Source organism: Chrysemys picta, chromosome 1 (assembly GCF_011386835.1).
Source record: "Chrysemys picta bellii isolate R12L10 chromosome 1, ASM1138683v2, whole genome shotgun sequence".
In the NCBI taxonomy this organism is placed as follows: domain Eukaryota; kingdom Metazoa; phylum Chordata; order Testudines; family Emydidae; genus Chrysemys; species Chrysemys picta.
Window position 1 is genome coordinate 56,810,178 of NC_088791.1, and position 18,351 is coordinate 56,828,528.

Consider the following 18,351-nt stretch of genomic DNA (forward strand, 5'->3'; position numbering starts at 1 on the left):
ATAAAGAGTGTCATGTAAGATATCTAATACAAGCATATGTCATACTGATCTTCATAATCGTTGTGAAATATATGTATAGATGATATTTAAGAAGTTATATGTATATATACTGAAAATGTATTCTGAGGGTCTGTATCAAGGTATGAGCCACTAGCACAGAGAGGTTTCAGACCAGGAGTTCTTGTCCATCTAGCAAATTGAGACGTACATTAAGCATTGTATATATTTTTTCACAATGGGCCTCCCATCACTGGTTTGAACTGAGTGCTAATAAAAAAAGAGACATGGGAAGTCAACAGGAAAAACAAGCAATGGGGGAGAAGAGTTTTATCAGGGGGTGCACTTCAAAGGTTTACTGGACTGTAACAAGGGGACCAATAAAGCATTTTGTTATCCGGCACTTCAGGAAGTAATCAGGCAGTGTGATTGCATTTATGAGAACAGGATCTCAACCAGGGTTGGTTGAAAATTCTGCAAAAAAGGCTTTGGGGTGAGATAAAACTACTTTAGACAAGGATTTTAGTCTGTTAAAGTTAAGTTTAGTTTGAGGTGCATGTTATATGTCACCATTTTTGATTCCATTATCGTTGCTCAGTATTTCTTGAATCTTAATCTTTGATAATAAATTTATGATTTTCACTTTAAATATATATCTTAGTGCTGTGATATTATCAAGGACCTAATCCTGAATTGTACTTATCAAGCTGTGTGTACACTGTTCTTTTGGGGACAGCTTTCTGGTAATTTCTGTGACCGTGCAGTGATAGGGGCTGAGTGTTATAGAGGGAACACTGCAAGAACTCGAGGGTTGGTGTGAACCTATTACTAGGCTGAACTGAGAGAGCGAGGTCTATGGAGGCCTGGAAGGCAGGGGCTAGTGTTGCCAGAGGCTGTTGATTTCCGAGAGCTGAGCTGCAGCAGGCACAGACAAGACTGCTTCACTCAGAGAGAGGAAAGGTGCTGGTGAAGTGCCTCACAATACTGGGTACCTCTGGGGAGTATCACAATCCTCCCGGATATTAATCCAATGCTAATCAAAGCCCCCATTAAGCACTTAAATTTTCATCTCAACTCTACAAGTGGGGCTGCATTTTAGCCTATCTTTCTCCATCCCACGTTTACTTCATCTCTTCTATTTCTGGGTCCTCATTTCCATTTTCTCTTAGCTCGTCTCCCCCCCCCCCACTGATTTTTTTTGTACCATTTTCTATTTTTTGGTATTCTGTTTGCAAAAGAGATCTATGATCTGTTACCCCTAGGAGCCTGTTCAGAGCTTCCTGCAGAAGGGAAGCTGAATAACCTTAGTGAGTTTCCCTGTGTGTAAGATCTTGGTTGAGGGTAGGGTGACCAGATCACCCAAGTCAAATATCGGGACCCGGGGGGGGGGGGGAGGGTGATGCGGGGGGGGGGGGGCATGGCCCCCCCCCAAAAAAGCACACCTTCCTCCGCAAGCGCTGGAGGGAGGCCCGGGAGACTCAGGGGAAGCGCGGGGCCGGGGTGAGTAAGAGTCCGGCCTGGTCCCCAGCAGGCAGGACTCAGTTGGGTGGTAGGGAGAGGAGGGGGGCGGCCCGCGGGGCCAGGCGGTGGGGCTGTTCTCACCCCCAGGCAGCGGGACTCGGGAGCAGCCGCTGCTGCAGCTCCCACTGCCGCGGGGGGAGGAAGCGGCCATGGCGCTTGGCAGCTGCGGCTCTGGCGCCCCCGAGCCGGGGCCTGCTGCGGGGACCCAGTAGCACGCACGCTGCGCCCAGCCCCTGGCCAGTCGCGTCTGGGCTCCTGCCCAGCTGGTGCTATCGCACGGCGGCCCCGGAGTGGGGGCAGCAGGCCCCAGCCCCCCGGTCCCGCAGGGGAACGAACGGGGCTGGGCTGCCGATGCCTCCACCCCGGGGCCGCCGCACGATAGCACCAGCTGGGCAGCAGCCCAGACGCTGGCCAGGGGCTGGGCGCAGCGTATGCGCTGCTGGGTCCCTGCAGCAGGCCCGGGGGGTTCGGGGGCGCCAGAGCCGCAGCCGAGCGCCATGGCCGCTTCCTCCCCCCGCGGCAGTGGGAGCTGCAGCAGCGGCTGCTCCCGAGTCCTGCTGCCCGGGGGGGGAGAACAGCCGCGGGCCGCCCCCCTCCTCTCCCTACCGCCCGACTGAGTCCTGCCTGCTGGGGACCAGGCCGGACTCTTACTCACCCCAGCCCCGTGCTTCCCCTGAGTCTCGCTTCCCCTGAGTCTCCCGGGCCTCCCTCCAGCGCTTGCGGAGGGGGGAGGAATGGTGAGCCCGGGGAAGAGGCGGGGATTCGGGGAGGGAGCCAATCGGGGGAGGAGGGGGCGGGGTCGGGGTGGTGGGGGGGCGCGAGCACTTCCGGGCTCCAGGCTCTGGAGCATTTCCTTGTTTGTCCAGTGTCCCGACCGCACGTCGGTCGGGACGCGGGACAAACAAGGAAATATCGGGACAGTCCCGATAAAATCGGGACGTCTGGTCACCCTAGTTGAGGGAGAAGCTGCAAAGTGCAACTGAGAATAACCACTCTGAAACCTGAGAATAAATAGTTTCTCTGTGCAGTCAGCTCACTTCAGATGGAGGGGAGTGAAAAGACTTTTCTTTCTCCTCCCCCTGCTCTCTCCTGCTGGTCAAGTCCACATCTGGTTAATTTGACTTTTCTGCTTAACTTATAGATGGAGTTGGGCAGTGAGGGAGCTAGAACAAAGTGTCCATCTGAATATCATACCATATATCCAAATTTTATAGCAGTTCAGCAAAGACTGTTGCTGTACATTATAAATGTAGTGCAATTTGGTTGAAGCATGCTAGGCTTTTACACACAGTGGGAGAGATGGGAGCAAAGTTTAGACATCACATTTTCCTGAATTCATGGAGAGATAAAGGGGTGTATTCTCCTCTTGATGTGTTCTTATTAAAGTGTGTGAAATAATGTTAACAAGTGGATATCTTGACTGTAAAAAGGACATCTGTGAAAAGCTTTACTACATAGTAACATGCAGTGCAGCCTTTGAACAGGAAGCTCTGCAAGGGTTTTCCCCACTTTGTTCTGATGACTTAAAGGTAAAGCATGTGATAACCTGCATAAGGAGTAAAATAAATAATGACTAAAATTTTCTCCTGTTCAGTTTTCTCAGTCCAGCAAGTCCCTATTTTATTTGATGAATATCTCCAAGGAAAACAGTCTTTATCTGGAATTGTTCTGCGTGTCCTTATTGCATTTGATTAGGAGTAAATTGAATTTTAAGTGTGCCTTTTGGCTGTTAACACCATTATATTCTTCTTGATTTATGCCTAAGTATCTTGGTATTTGGTGAACTATAGTATTTTTCCATGCATTTAATTTTGTATTTGAAATTGAAAGTTCATAAATTAATAAGGAAGCACCAGGAGAGGAACATTTAAAAATATGTACCTGTCTCTCAGAATGGAACAAAGAATGACAGTTACTCAAGGGTGGGGAGAAGACGGTGCCTGCTGTGCACTCACTCTAGGGATTTCCTCAAGCTTGCTGATTTGTCATCTGCCTTGATAAAAAAGCAGAAACAATTTACAAACTGATCCCACTAAATGTATCTAAATCTGTATCTAAAAAGCCCCAAACACTGCCTACAAAAATAAGAAACCTGAATCACCTCTTGTACATGTACATCAAATTACTTTGGGCCATTGTCCAAAAAACAGCACAACACCCAGCAAAGTGGAAAATTTACATATTATTCAAGTTGGGCTCAACTTTATCAGCTCACATCCTGGAATTCTTGCATCTTGTAAGGACAAGTCTTGGAGTCTTAACTTGAGCCAGAATCCTTTTGAATTAGTGGGAGAGATTTGGCCCAAAGTGTGGTCTCTCGTGTAATATGTTACAGAACAACTAAGTAAACATGGCACAACATATGAACTTAAAGCTTCTTCCATTTTAGTAGATTCTACTTGTTTGAGAAAGAGTCCCTGTACGTAAAATGAGGAATACACCTGAAAATGGGCAATATCTGTCAAAACAGGAAAAATGTTTTCAGTCCCTCATATGAATGTTGTCATAATTCTCATCTCATGCACGCTCACTAACATTTAATGAAATATTCACAATCTAACAAATTTACCCACAAACATATTTATAGTTGCTCAGCTGGAACCATAAAAGACAGATTAAAACACTGATTAAAAATTGGTTATTACAGAGACTGAGTTCTGCTTACTGGCTAGCCAGTGTGCCCAGAGCTTTCCACTTTTTTTAGCTCCTTTCTAAATGGGGTGGAGAGAGAGTCAGTGCTGAGTATTTTAGTTAGAAACTATCAAAAACATAAGATAGCTGGCCCAAGCTGCTTGCACCCTATCTCCTATTTAAAACAGGAGGCACCATCATACTACGTGCAGTAATTTCCTCAGGCAAGCAAATGTTGAGTTTTTAATGGCTCCTACTCTACAATATGGAGACCTGAAATTCACAGTTGTTTAGAATTAAAATGATACATTTGAGTCTGAACATTGGAATGAGTGCCAAATAAAATTGGATCAAGACAAACCTTACTTTAGGAATTGTATCTTTCTGTGGTCCTATGATGACAGTTGCACCTTCAAAACAGACAAATGTGTGTTCAAGAGTGCCAATTAGAGACCAATCCCATGGTTATTAATTCAGACAAAACTCCCATTGAAGTCAAGGCTTTCCAGTAGCAAGACCTATTCTCTGAAAATATCTGACTTTTTTTTAAGTATCTTGCATTTATATAGCTCCTCTTTATCTTGGAGGAGCCAAAGTGCTTTACAAACTATATATATATACATATATGTGTGTGTGTATATATATATACATATATAGCAGTCTACCACTGAAATGTAGTCACCTGTGAGTAAAACATGGCATCTTTTTTAACACTGTAGAGATAGAGTATGCAACAATTTAGGAAATGACATGACTATTATATGCAGATTGCAGAGGGAAGTTAGCTAGGCAGAACTGAATTTAGCCAAGGCAGCAAGGCCTGAGTACTAACGACTCTACTCTTGGAAGAAATATAGATCTTTAGCAGCTCAACATAAAGAAAACTTATAACCTGGGATAAGTTCATGAAATATTCCACCCCTGATGAGTGAGTATTTCGAAATGTCAAGGTGAGTGTTAACATAAAAGTTGATAGGCAAAGCATGTTCTTCATTTGCTGTCAGCAGTATATCAGATATTACCAGGAGATTTGTAGCTGTAAATAGCCAGCAACTTCATTGCAGATTTTTGATTTCTACTTGATGATTCCAGTCAAATAGGAACTGACACATTTGGTAATGAGCAGGTGAAAAATACTGTCCTCAGTAGCCCATTCAGTATAAATGTCAGTGCCAATCGTTTAGTGAATGTCATTAAAAACATTCAACTCAAGGTCTAGCTCAACTACTTCACCACTAACTTTCCCCTTTCAGTGTGTCACTTAGCATTAGATGAAACAACATTAGTTTGGTCCTTACTTGCCAATAGGAACAATCTAAAAATTAACTAATAATAATTCTATCTCCCTTTCATCGCACAAGTGAATGTGAGTGAGTTTTCAAAAGCCAGCATCATCAAAATACTTGAAAAACTGACAACCAGCCACTGATCATGAATGCAGGTTCATCGGTTTCCAGCATTGACTGATAGCCAATATCAGATGTTGGCTTGAAACTAATCTGGGCACCATTCTCCTCTGAGGACATAAATGCCCTTCTAAATATAAATAAAAAGGAAGTAGGTTTCCTAACTGTTTCTTCTTCTTTTCCATTTAGAAAGGCAAAGTGACATTTTTACCTCTTCCTTTCTTAGGGCTTGATCCACAGCTTTCAGTGGGCTTTAGATTAGTCATTAAATCAACTCGATGCTATGTTATATCTGCAGTTAATTATAGAGGTTTAAGGGTACGTCTACACTTACCGGAGGGTCCGGCGGCAGGCAATCGATGTTCTGGGCTCGATTTATTGCGTCTGGTTTAGACGCGATAAATGGATCCCGGATCGATCCCGGAAGTGCTCGCCGTCGACACCGGTACTCCAGCTCGGCGAGAGGAGTACGCGGCATCGACGGGGGAGCCTCCCTGCCACGTCTGGACCCACGGTAAGTTCGGACTAAGGTACTTCGAATTCAGCTACGTTATTAACGTAGCTGAATTTGCGTACCTTAGTCCGAAGTGGGGGGTTAGTGGGGACCAGGCCTAAGTAGGAGGGATGCGCCAGCATCTCAAAATTCCTCCAAAAATCCTCCTCTTTCCTTTAAACTCCCCTTAAGCATCTAATTCCATAGGAGTCATATCTCTCACTTTCTAAAGCAATAGTGAGAGTCTCCTAGAAAAGCTACTAGTGTCAAATTATTCATTAATGAAGGATGCTTTGCCCTTAAATACAGATCAGCATCTAGTGACAACATATACATTGACTGAAAACAACTCATACATAACAGGTTTCAGAGTAGCAGCCGTTTTAGTCTGTATCTGCAAAAAGAACAGGAGTACTTGTGGCACCTTAGAGACTAACAAATTTATTTGAGCATAAGCTTTTGTGGGCTACAGCCCACTTCATCAGATGCATAGAATGGAGCATATAGTAAGAAGATATGTATACATACAGAGAACATGAAAAAGTGGAAGTAGCCATACCAACTGTAAGAGGCTAATTAATTCAGATGAGCTATTATCAGCAGGAGAGCCAGAAGAGTACTCAGAAGTCACCTACTACAGGACAGGTCCAACAAAGAAAATAACAGAACTATCTGTCACCTTCAGCCCCCAACTAAAACCTCTCCAGCGCATCTACAACCTATCCTGCAAGATGATCCCTTACTCTCCCAGATCTTGGGAGACAGACCATTCCTCGCTTACAGACAGCTCCCAAACCTGAAGCAAATACTCACCAGCAACCACACACCACACAACAAAAACACTAACCCAGGAACCTATCCTTGCAACAAAGCCCAATGTCAACTCTGTCCACATATCTATTCAAGTGACGCCATCATAGGACCTAATCACCTCAGCCATGCCATCAGGGACTCGTTCACCTGCACATCTACCAATGTGATATATGTCATCATGTGCCAGCAATGCCCCCTGCCATGTACATTGGCCAAACTGGATAGTCTCTATGCAAAAGAATAAATGGACACAAATTTGACATCAGGAATCATAACATTCAAAAACCAGTAGGAGAACACTTCAGCCTCTCTGGTCACTCAGTAACAGACTTAAAGGTGGCAATTTTGCAACAGAGAAGCTTCAAAACCAGACTCCAACGAGAAACTGCTGAACTTGAACTAATATGCAAACTAGATACCATTAATTTGGGCTTGAATAGAGATTGGGAGTGGCTGGGTCATTACACAAATTGAATCTATTTCCCCATGTTAAGTATCCTCACACCTTTTTGTCAACTGTCTGAAATGGGCCATCTTGATTACCACTACAAAAGTCTTTTTTCTCCTGCTGATAATAGCTCATCTTAATCTTAATTAGCCTCTTAGAGTTAGTATGGCAACTTCCACCTTTTCATGTTCTCTGTATGTATATATATCTTCTTACTATATGTTCCATTCTATGCATCTGATGAAGTGGGCTGTAGCCCACGAAAGCTTATGCTCAAATCAATTTGATAGTCTCTAGGGTGCCACAAGTACTCCTGTTTGTCATACATAACAACTATATAACTAGCACATAAAAATATTTAAAAAAATATATGGAGATATACCTATCTCATAGAACTGGAAGGGACCCTGAAAAGTTATTGAGTTCAGCCCCCTGCCTTCACTAGCAAGACCAAGTACTGATTTTGCCCCATATCCCTAAGTGGCCCCCTCAAGGATTAAACTCACAACCCTGGGTTTAGCAGGCCAAGGCTCAAACCACTGAGCTATCTCCCCTAACATCATTACTTGGTGGTGTTCTTCCTGGCACTTCTCTCACATTTTGTCTTCCCTCTGAAACTCAAAGAAGAGTGTGATAGAATTTGTGCCTACAACTTGGAAAAAAGAATACATTGCTTCATCTTTAAGGGAAGTGTGGTAAGGAGAGCTATAATCATCTGACAAGTAAAAATAATCAGGCTGGGGCAATATTATGTGCTCATGATAAAAGCAGGAGTCTTATGACATTTGCAACTCTAGGACCCTGATTCTCACCCCCCTGTTGCTGCCAGGGGTCTGCTCTCTCCCTAGTGTACATTAGAGAAGCTTCTGGGCCTATGGAAGCAGAGAATTGCCATAGTGCAGGACAGGGCATAGCTGGAGCTAGAGCTTTCTCTCCCTCCCCACACCCTGCAGTGAGAGGCTGGGAGCAGAGCCGGTGTAGAGCCCTTTTGCTAACTGAATGCCAGAAGGGGAGCCCCTGTGGCGGGGGGATTCTCCAAGGGCCAATTCCACCTCCTTTGTGGTGCCAGATAGGCACAAAGGGGACTTGGTGAGAGTTGGAGCACAATTCTCTAACCACAGTCCTTCTAGACTCACAATTGGTTAGGTTTTGTTGCCTTGGTTGATGAACTCATACGTGAGGGGCACCATTTGGGGTGACGGGGGGGAGGGGGACTCCAGCGACCCCAGTTTCGTACAGGAGGTGTGCTCTTAGGCAGAGCTCTTAATTACAGCACAGCATTAGTGTGGAATGTGAGTTTTGCGGAGGAGAGGTGCTGCTTCTAGCTTGTGCCCCTGGGGTAGGGAGTCAGTATTTTGTTTACAAACAGAGGCAGGGTGATTATAGATTCATAGATTCATAGATTCTAGGACTGGAAGGGACCTCGAGAGGTCATCGAGTCCAGTCCCCTGCCCGCATGGCAGGACCAAATACTGTCTAGACCATCCCTCATAGACATTTATCTAACCTACTCTTAAATATCTCCAGAGATGGAGATTCCACAACCTCCCTAGGCAATTTATTCCAGTGTTTAACCACCCTGACAGTTAGGAACTTTTTCCTAATGTCCAACCTAGGCCTCCCTTGCTGCAGTTTAAGCCCATTGCTTCTTGTTCTATCCTTAGAGGCTAAGGTGAACAAGTTTTCTCCCTCTTCCTTATGACACCTTTTTAGATACCTGAAAACTGCTAACATGTCCCCTCTCAGTATTCTCTTTCCCAAACTAAACAAACCCAATTCTTTCAGCCTTCCTTCATAGGTCATGTTCTCAAGACCTTTAATCATTCTTGTTGCTCTTCTCTGGACCCTTTCCAATTTCTCCACATCTTTCTTGAAATGCGGTGCCCAGAACTGGACACAATACTCCAGCTGAGGCCTAACCAGAGCAGAGTAGAGCGGAAGAATGACTTCTCGTGTCTTGCTCACAACACACCTGTTAATACATCCCAGAATCATGTTTGCTTTTTTTGCAACAGCATCACACTGTTGACTCATATTTAGCTTGTGGTCCACTATAACCCCTAGATCCCTTTCTGCCATACTCCTTCCTAGACAGTCTCTTCCCATTCTGTATGTGTGAAACTGATTTTTTTTTCCTAAGTGGAGCACTTTGCATTTGTCTTTGTTAAACTTCATCCTGTTTAACTCAGACCATTTCTCCAATTTGTCCAGATCATTTTGAATTATGACCCTGTCCTCCAAAGCAGTTGCAATCCCTCCCAGTTTGGTATCATCCACAAACTGAATAAGCGTACTTTCTATGCCAATATCTAAGTCGTTAATGAAGATATTGAACAGAGCCAGTCCCAAAACAGACCCCTGCGGAACCCCACTCGTTATGCCTTTCCAGCAGGATTGGGAACCATTAATAACAACTCTCTGAGTACGGTTATCCAGCCAGTTATGCACCCACCTTATAGTAGCCCCATCTAAATTGTATTTGCCTAGTTTATTGATAAGAATATCATGCGAGACCGTATCAAATGCCTTACTAAAGTCTAGGTATACCACATCCACAGCTTCTCCCTTATCCACAAGACTCGTTATCCTATCAGATTGGTTTGACATGATTTGTTCTTTACAAATCCATGCTGGCTGTTCCCTATCACCTTACCACCTTCCAAGTGTTTGCAGATGATTTCCTTAATTACTTGCTCCATTATCTTCCCTGGCACAGAAGTTAAACTAACTGGTCTGTAGTTTCCTGGGTTGTTTTTATTTCCCTTTTTATAGATGGGCACTATATTTGCCCTTTTCCAGTCTTCTGGAATCTCTCCTGTCTCCCATGATTTTCCAAAGATAATAGCTAGAGGCTCAGATACCTCCTCTATTAGCTCCTTGAGTATTCTAGGATGCATTTAATCAGGCCCTGGTGACTTGCAGGCATCTAACTTTTCTAAGTGATTTTTAACTTGTTCTTTTTTTATTTTATCTGCTAAACCTACCCCCTTCCCATTAGCATTCACTATGTTAGGCATTCCTTCAGACTTCTCGTGAAGACCGAAACAAAGAAGTCATTAAGCATCTCTGTCATTTCCAAGTTTCCTGTTACTGTTTCTCCCTCTTCACTAAGCAGTGGGCCTACCCTGTCTTTGGTCTTCCTCTTGCTTCTAATGTATTGATAAAAGGTCTTCTTGTTTCCCTTTATTCCCGTAGCTAGTTTGAGCTCATTTTGTGCCTTTGCCTTTCTAATCTTGCCCCTGCATTCTTGTGTTGTTTGCCTATATTCATCCTTTGTAATCTGTCCTAGTTTCCATTTTTTATATGACTCCTTTTTATTTTTTAGATCATGCAAGATCTTGTGGTTAAGCGAAGGTGGTCTTTTGCCACATTTTCTATCTTTCCTAACCAGCGGAATAGGGTGGTGTTAACGTGACCGTCACTTATTTGCACCGTGGTGTCTAGGAAGTGGACCTCCCATGTAGACTGGTCCAGGCTGAGGTTGATGATGGGGTGGAAGCTGTTGAAATCGTGGTGAAATTTTGATGACATCTTCATCATCTGGACCCATGGGAAGGTGACTCTATAACACTATAACAACCTGCAAGGGTGCTCGCATAGGAGCTATTACAGCTGTTTATTGATTTATACAAGACAACATTTTGGGATTGTTCCCACCAGTAATATTTAACATGGAAATCATCAGTAAATATTACAGACTATTAAACCTGCTATAACCCAGTTCATAGAGACACTGCTGAAAATATTCTAAAAACCCACAATTTTCCTTTTCAATATTAATAGCATCTTAGATTCTTAGAACTGAATGAGTATAAAAAATCAAATTTACTCTTCCCTGGTTATTTTTACATCATGTCTTTCCCTCAGCTTGGATAATGAAAATAGATCCTCAATTTTACTTAGATAATGAAAATAGATCTTTAGTTTCACACTTTCTGGTTTTCATACACTAGAGCAATACTGGGCTTGTAAATAGTATCAAGGATTGTTTTTAAGCTATTCCCATTTTTTAAAATTTCCAATAGGAAATATTACTATTGGACTCATTTTGTAAAAGTTAAATTTTAGGCCAAATTAGACCTGCCAATGACCTTTTCTAATGAAGGTCTTACCTCTAGACTACAGCAGAAAAGATACAGCAAAAGCTTATTGGTTAGAAAAATCAATTTAAAGATTTAGGCCCTGATGTTGCACACATGTATGCACTTGCGTAACTTGACTCATACAAATGGTCCCCTTAAAGTCAGTGAGTAAAGTGAAGCACCTGGATGAGATTTGGTAGGATTGAAGCCATAATCTGCCAATTTAAATGGGGCCCTCTAATAAAAGCTTGTGTAAAATTGAAGAAATAAAGAGAAAAAACAAGCTGGATAGAAATGTTAATACAGTGATCAGGCATTGTGTGTGTATTTGTTTGGTGCTTATTATAGCAGGGTTCAGGCCTCTGATTATGCTCCTTAGGCACTACTGTAATAGAAATAATGAACCACAATTTAAAAAATACCATACTAATGGTTGTTTTTAAATAAATATCCTTTTATAGCTTTCAGTTCAAACACTGCAGTACTAACTACCTGAAAGTAAAAATGACTTTTCACACAAGTGAAACTGACTTCATCAGAGTTTTGTTATCCAAGATGAGAGAAATGCAAAAAGTAAGCAAACAGCATGAACACCACACAGAAATTAATTTATTAACATGATTTTTAACTTGGGTATCCTTTTATTATATCTTCAGCTTTAGTTACTAGACTGGAAGCAATAACGAATAACTTACAGAGTTGTTTTCAGATTTCACAGACAGAAGGTGATTTCAGGTTAGGGCCTATCGACTTTTAAAGATCACTTTGAAAATTCATTCTATGAAATGGCATTTGGAAAACTTGTAATTCTGACTGGAGCTGTCAGGGTCCCTTTTCGACCGGGCGTTCTGGTCGAAAACCAGATGCCTGGCAACACTAAGCCCGAGCCCCAGGCCAGCCTCAGCATCCCCAGCTGTGCTGGCTGGCCGGCCAGCCCGAGCAGTCCCAGCCTGGGCCAGCCCCAGCCAGCTGACCAACCTGAGTCCCGTCCTGGCTCCAGCCACCTGACTAGGGTTGCCAGTCATCCAGGATTGGCCTGGAATCTCCAGGAATTAAAGATTAATCTTTAATTAAAGATTATGTCATGCAAAGAAACCTCCAGGAATAAGTCCAACCAAAATTGGCAACCCTACGGCTGACCGACCCCAGCTGGCCAACCGACCGCAGCTGCGGGCCGGCCCGAACAGCGCCAGCTCCGCCAGCTGGCCAATCCCAGCCCCAGGCTGACCTGAGAAGCCCCAGCCATGCTGACCAGCCAACCCCAGCCCCGGACCGGCCCGAGCCGCTCCAGCCCTGGGCCGGCCCCAGCTGGCTGATCAGCCCGAGCACTGGCCTGGTTCCAGCCAGTCAACTGACCCCAGCTGTGCCGGCTAGCTGACCCCGGCCCTGGACCGACCCGAACAGCCCCAGTTGGCTAACCCCAGCCCCGGGCCCTGCCCCAACCACCCCAGCCTCAGCTAGGTCGGCTGGCCAACCGGAGACCCAGCCGGCCCCAGCCCTTAGCTGGAGAATGGGAAACGCTACGCACCTCATCCCCCGAAACTCCCAGCCGCCCAGCGGAAGAAGCTGAGCTTTTTGTATGTGCTATGCAGGTTCTGGGGCTGCTGAGAAGGCAGTATCTGCTACTTAGCTTCCTGGGGTTCATCAATAATCTGTCTGCAGTTCAGGGAGATTACAATGAACCTGGGAAGCTGAATAGCAGATATTGCTGCCTCATCTGCCCCAGAACCTGCATAGCGCATAATAATAAGCAAAAACCCGGCTTCCCGCAGCAGCATAGCCTTCCCTGGCCTATTATCTCCGCTGCCCATGGGTCTAGCCCAAGAAAAGGGGGGTTCATCTCAGCATTGCCAACTCTTGTGAATATCCTTGTTTTTCTTAAAGCCCCAGCTGCTGGAATCAGAAGCTTGCACAAGAATCCCAGCTCTCATTAAAAATCCACCAGTCAATCAATAAAAATTCTAGCCCTCATGGTTGCATGAGGCCAGCATACCCAGAAGGTCAGAAACCAGAAAATAAATAAGCCCTGCTTCCATTATCTGTATGGTGGGAGGGGAGAGAGAAAGGCAGATAGCACTTACTATTTAGTGGTGTGTCAGAGTTACAGCGTGAAGTGTTCTCCTGACAAGAAAGTGGAAGCTAGAGGAGCAGAGCTGAGGCTCAGGGCTCTTTCCTCAGAAGAGGTGGAGCCTTTTGGGGGGCAGGGGACATGTGCCCAATGATGATTCCTGTGTTGAGGGGTGGACTGGGAGAGGAGTCACAGCCTCATTTCAGATTTTAGGAAATGTCTCTCATTTTCAGTGCAGGGGGCAAGACAGCTGACTTACAGACCCTTTGTGTCAGCATGGCTGGCCCAAAGGGGCCCCAGGGCAATGGCAAAGCAGGGCCTGAGTGTTTTAATAAATATTTGCATCAGCTACTTGTAATCCATGACAACAGGTGATGAACCCATGGCTCTTTTTGTAAACACACTGACATTTTGTTAACCTAAATTCCCACTGTAGCCTCACTTGGCTATACCGTTCTTCTTCATGTGGTTTCCTAAGGTGCTGTATCAGAGGGGTAGCCGTGTTAGTCTGAATCTGTAGAAAGCAACAGAGGGTCCTGTGGCACCTTTAAGACTAACAGAAGTATTGGGAGCATAAGCTTTCATGGGTAAGAACTTCACTTCTTCAGATACAAGTAGTACTGTTGTGCCCTATTACACTCTGCTGTGTTCTGCTCAAGAGATGGCTGCATTCTAGTGCTCAGTAGAATGAATTCCTGTATGTGTCCCTTACCTACCTTACAGGAGGGTTGAGAGGTTTAGCCAGTGCTCCACTGCCTAGGTGCTTGGATACCACAGTTGATGGGGGTGGTATAATGACCTACCTAGAACAGAATTTCATCTTGCAGAGTCATTTAGACCTGTGCAAGCAAAAATCAGACTTGACATTTGTAAAGTGCTTGAACTCCTTGGATGAAAATGATAGAAGTGCAATGCAGTGTTATTTTGCTATTTTTATGGCTCATTGTCAAATCCCTGAAAGCAGATTTAAAAGGAAAAAGCTGACACAACTTTATTTACATCCACCAGACAAAAACTTATTGAAAACCAAATAAGGTCACTGAACTGCATAAACTGAACAAAATCCAGGAAATACCTAGCTTAGTCCTCACGTGACCACTGCAACCACAATTTCACTTTTCCCATTATCCCACCTACAGGTATCACTCGTAATACACATACCTTCTGCCTTCACTTCCATACATGTACAACCTTGATTTCCAGTCAAATGGAGTGATCAGAAATGGATGTCTTCTAAAGGTTCAGATTAAGTGTTGAACTGGTTTGTGTTGAAGTACTTAGCTAGTTTATGTGGCACAGATTTGTAGTTGGTTATTATTCTGATTTATAAAAATATTGACAAATCTCTAGGTACCTTTAACAAAGGTTATGAAGACAAATAATAAAGCTAGCTGGTAACACCAATATTTTTTACATCCCTCCCCCATTCCCAACAAAAATCAATCTCCAATAAAAGGTTCCCACAGGCATCCTTATGTTCTCACAAGCCTCACTGACTCCTTCCCTCCCCAACTGACTTAGAAAATAGATATGCTTTGTCATGGGCTTAAAAGACCAGAAGTGTTTCAGAGCAAAGTGGCTATTAGTTGAAAAGCTGCAGACGCCTCCACTGAGGGCTTCCTCTCTTTTAAATTGAGTGGGATCCAGATAGGGAGCTTCTACTAATCACAGCTGCAATGGTATGGCATGATCTCTCAAATCGGCAGCCATTTTAAAGTTTTTTAAGTCGCAGCTCACTTGGTAACCAAGAGATAGCCAGTGCATATTGTGGAGCACTGATTTAATGTGCTTTAATATAAATAATTTAATATAAACACATTTTTATTTATATTACAAGAAAGAGAAAATTAACCCTATAAAGACAAGGAAAGTCATACACACTCCACGGAGAATAAAAGTGACAAATCTTGACACAACCGTCTTAGACAGAAAAAGCAGAATGCAGAGAAACATCTCCAGACAATCACAGCAGCAACAACATTTCATTTTAATTTACATGAGGCACTAAGATCAAGGCCTGAAATTTGGGACAATCCGCTTGGTTATTTGACAAAAAATTCTAGCTGCCGGTGGACAAGTGATCAGAAAAAACACTTTCCCAGCCTGCTGTCTCAGACATCTCTTCAAGCCAATGTGGTTGCATAGAAGTGAGAAGAGAATACGGGCCATGATTTGCAATGTTGACACTCTTGAACGTGTAACTTATTGAACTTTTTTGAGGAACAGAAAGCAAATCTGACATTAGTAAATATTAATGTTCCTCAGTGTTTGAGATAGAATGTTAAGGACCATTTGTGAGTTCTGAAATAAGTTCTGTGTATATTAGATTTAATTATATATAATTTTTTAAATAGGCCACATTTTGGGACTAAGGTACCTGAAAATGTCTCTTTAACCTATCAAACTGTATTTGACTATTCTTAACTATGCATCTTTACTTAAAGTATCTATTTTATCTGTATTAGGCTCCAGTTTAGGAAAAGATCCCTATTCAGGAATAGCACTTAAGCATGTGCTTCAATTCATTGATTCTATTCTGTGCTAGTTAGGTTCTTACACTAATCTCATCAAAGAAGTATCAAGTACAGAATCATATATTTGGATAATATTAAATGCATAGTGGCCCTTGCTTCTTCCATGGATTTAGCCACATAAATGGGATTAATATATACACATATATAACTTATTACAATAGTAAAATATGCAGGATCAAATTCTGGAGCAGCTTTGACTTACGTCTCCTGAGGAGGATCTCATCTGCAGTGCACAGCTCATAGCATGGAATTGAACTTGCAGAGTTCTTGATCCTCCCTTACCAGAGATGAACAGGAGATATTGAACTTCATAAAGTGAGGGACTTCCATTCCAGGCAGGACGTCATTCTGTACTTCAGCAGTTGAATTTTAGTGTGTCTCTACTCACACTGTAGCCTCACTGTACACAGTGTCAAGAGTGTCAAAAGCTACATCCAGAGAGAGAGAGAGAGAGAGAGTGGTAAAAGAAAAGGCAAGAGTCAGTAAAAACTCTTGGGGAGAGTTTGCGTCCCTCAGCCCCAAACACTGGAGCAGGTTCAGAGCAGGCTTGGGGCTGAAAAGAGAAAGAAAAAGGAATGAGTAGATAAGGCTCTAAGAAGGGATGAGAGGGCAGGAAAAGTTCCAATCTGGAGAAGATGAGAGTGGAGACTAGGAAAATGACAGTCAGAAAAAAATGAACTCCATTGGAGCTATAGCAAGGAGCCCTATAAGAAGACAGAGAGGGGCCATCTCCACAGGGACACAGAGAGAGTCAGAGCGCAAAGTGCCCTAAAAGGGACAAAAGCAAAATAAAGAAAGAGCCTGGAGAAGTACCAGGATAATGGAGCTAATGGCTCCTCTGATTCTCCACCCTGCCGCTCCACCCATGCTTTAATTTCGTTGTTGAATCACCCTGGATAAAATGGATACACCATGCTGAACAATTTCCAGGTGGAATCAGGACTTGTGAAGAGTGAGGAATACCAATTTACCCATATTCATCACGGGGGGAAAAGGAAGTTGATATTCTGCAAATATCAGGCCTCACTGAAAATCAATAGAATTAGTATGAAAAAGTAAAGAAAACGCTCGTTTATTTCACTAAGAATCCAGAGCTGTCCCAAGACATTAATAAAAAATAAATGGTAGATGCAAAGAAAAAGGAAGAACATGGGGAGACACTTGCATAGCAGGTGGGAACTACGTAGAATAAAAGTAACAGTTGGGGACACGAAGGTTATGGCAAAATCTTTGACCTACAAAAATAGTTTTCATAAAGACTTTGCGAGAGAAGAATTTAATAGAGGAAAACCAGAAAGAAAGGAAAGAGGAGATCAAACCAGGGAAGGCTACAAAGCTCTCAGTCTTATTGCAGATGTGCTGAGAATGGTGGAAAAATATCCCACAAAGAGAAAATTTCTACAGCAGACCTGGCAACAGAGCTTCATGGCAGTAACGAGAGAGTGAAAAAGAGCCAGAGAAAGAGAAGTGTCCAACAGACGTGACTGTAGAGCTGCAGATGTCGGAGTGTGATACTGATCAGAATGAAGTTCTGACTCCTTTGCTGCCACGTCAGTTCAGAGGAGCAGTTCAGTGACGATTGTAATCATAAACCTGTGCTGGATTTATCAGCAAATTTAACAGATAAGCCCACAAATGTAGAGACTCTGATGCCACGCAAACTAGATCAAGCCTGGAGCTTATTGCAGATGAAAACAAGTTAGTTCACTGACTGGATTCAAATTAGGCTCCACACAAACTATTGGTGCTACTATGACTTGAAAGATGCCTAATTTGCAGAAGAACTTACAGTCTGTTGCAGAAGGCAGGCAAAATGAACTCCTGTTCCACAGACAGAGGGATGACATCCTGCATGGATATAGTGAGAGCTATTCAGATGTAGACTTGCAGTTGGCAAACCTTATGAAGTGGAAGAGGATGCTCAATTTGATCAAGAAGATTGTGAACCAGACACTATGGGGAACCCAGAGCTAGAGAATGTAAAAAGCAACTTAAAGAAATACAAACAAAATAAAGCCAAGGAGCAGGAAAAGGGCAGTACAGAGACAAAGAGAGTACTGAGACGGCCAAGGGACAGGAGGAAAAGGGAAAGCCAAAAGTCCAAGGAAAAAAAACCTGGTGAAATAAAACTTAGTAGCAACAAAACTTCAATATTTATCACAAAGCGAAAGGATTAGTAGAGGTGAGACCAGGACAAAAAGTTTTGGCTCAAGAGCTTTAAGAAGATGTTAATATAAATAGTTTTAAATGATTTGGGTATTATTTTGAATTCTTTATATTAAGTAAAAACAGTTTTAAAACTATACAGTAACTCCTCACTTAAAGTCGTCCTGGTTAATGTTGTCTGATTGTTATATT

General features: G+C 43.3%; 1 protein-coding gene across 4 annotated transcripts in view; it reads left to right on the forward strand.

The window, feature by feature from the left end:
* TMEM117 (transmembrane protein 117) overlaps positions 1-18,351 on the forward strand; it is a 347,322-nt gene that overhangs the window by 3,950 nt on the left and 325,021 nt on the right. The window lies entirely within an intron of this gene.